A 2,000-nucleotide genomic window follows, 5' to 3' on the forward strand; every position below is an offset into this window, starting at 1 on the left:
TTTAATGGAAAGCTATATCCAGATTCTACATATAACGTTCTGTGTTGATTATACAACTTGTCAAAGTCCAGGGTTGGGGGGCGAGCTCTCTGAGCCTTCCTGCTGTTGTCCATTAAATTGTGGAATGTTGCTGTTTGAGCTCTGGATGCATGACAACTCAGTAGCACCGTAATTTGCAACCTGCAGAACCAATCATTGGCCCCCAACTCAGTAGCCATAATTTGCAACCTGCAGAACCAATCATTGGCCCCAACAACCTACTAGGAGGCATGGCTGAATGGTATCTCGTCAGAACTCTAGCAACAGAACGTGGAAGGCCAAGACCATCAAGAGTCCCTCGTGAAAAGACCAGAAAGGCGGACAAGGTCAGGCTTCTGGAGCAATTGTCGAACTTGACCTCTTCCCTCCCATCTGTGCTTTGCTCGAGCAACGATCGCCCTCCGCAATGACGGAAAGGAAAGGAGAGCGCGTCAGACTTTATGTGCGGGGGCTTATCCTGGGATACAAGAGGGGGAAATCTAATCAATATCCTAGTACTTCTCTTCTGCAAATTGAGGGTGTCAATACAACAGAAGAAGTGAACTGGTACCCTGGAAAGAGGATTGCATATGTCTACTGCAAGGCTAAGACAAAGAAGAACGGGACATTGTACCAGTCAATTTGGGGTAGAGTGACGAAGCCTCATGGAAATAGTGGTGTTGTACAAGCAAAATTCAAAAAAACTTTACCACCCAACTCATTGGGTCGAAGGGTTGGCCTCTTTATGTATCCAAGCCAAATCTGAGGGGCCAAGGGAGCCTGGATGGAGAGAATGGCTCTCCAACAGGCTTCATGAAAACTCTTTTATTAGGCTTGGAGCCTATTTTCTCACAGCTGCTATTCTATAAGTTTTATGGTTGTTCTACCCTGGGGTATGATAACCAGTGAAAGACAATTGACTTTTGTTAATGTTGCGGGATCTTAGTCATTTACGACAGGATTACCTCCAATGAGTTTGTTCTTTTTTGTGAAACTAGAAAATGTTGGAACTCTTCTGCGAAACTTCTGAATTGTGTATGGTTATCCATCATTTAATGACGTCTATATAACTGGCGCTTTGGCTTTGTGTTTTACCTCGATACTGAAAAAGAGTTTCAAATCTACAACATTACATTCTATTTCAAAGAGAGAGAGAGAGAGAGAGAGAGAGAGAGAGAGAGAGAGAGAGAGAGAGACGAATAGTGGGTGTCATCTCGGGTGAATTCCATGGTTTCTCTCAAGCTACAGAAGTGCCTGGTAGCCAGCATTCTCAAATGTGCAATGGCCCAATCCCAATGAGGTCAATGAGATTTCCATGGCCAATTCACTTTTAGTATGGCAGGACATCACCAAGATCATCAAAGATGGTTTTGTAATTTCAAAACTAATCAATGTTTACTATAAGCCAAGGATGAAGTTTGGTTCCATCCAAGGTCTTGTGGCTGAGATGCATGCGTGTTCTACGTTGACTTCTTTGTGGAGAGTATCCACACATCAAAGGCCAAAAAGGCACGCAAGAATACATTTTCAAATCAATTTGAATCTCAGAAAGCCCAAAGAAAGGCTATTTGCTAGAGGAAGGGTGCAAGAAGGGAAGAGCTATTGGTATTGAAGCTGCTCTAGTTATAGTCGCGTTTAGCAAGACCACAAAGATATCCAAGAACTAAGCGATATTTTTTAGGACTTGAATTTTGTAGGGATTTTACATTCATACTCGCATGTGTCTATCATCAATGCAAATGACATTTGAGTCTTTGACTACGGGGGGGGGGGGGGGGGGGGGGGGGGGGGGGGGGGGGGGGAGAGAGAGAGAGAGAGAGAGAGAGAGAGAGAGAGAGAGAGAGAGAGAGAGAGAGAGAGAGAGAGAGAGAGAGAGAGAGAGAGAGAGAAGAACAACAAGAAGAAGAAGATTTAACATCGTAGGAAACTATCCCAAGATACCTTAAAGATCTATCCGTCGAGGAGAGTAGAGAGAGAGAGAG

The 2,000-nt window shown here is 44.1% G+C and overlaps 1 pseudogene; it reads left to right on the forward strand.

Annotated features, from left to right (window-relative positions):
• Positions 1-382: 382 nt before the first annotated feature.
• LOC147462326 (large ribosomal subunit protein eL33z pseudogene) lies at positions 383-784 on the forward strand (annotated as a pseudogene).
• Positions 785-2,000: the final 1,216 nt, after the last annotated feature.

The sequence above is a fragment of the Adiantum capillus-veneris genome, chromosome 2 (genome assembly GCF_014529385.1).
Source record: "Adiantum capillus-veneris isolate H3 chromosome 2, ASM1452938v2, whole genome shotgun sequence".
In the NCBI taxonomy this organism is placed as follows: Eukaryota; Viridiplantae; Streptophyta; class Polypodiopsida; order Polypodiales; family Pteridaceae; genus Adiantum; species Adiantum capillus-veneris.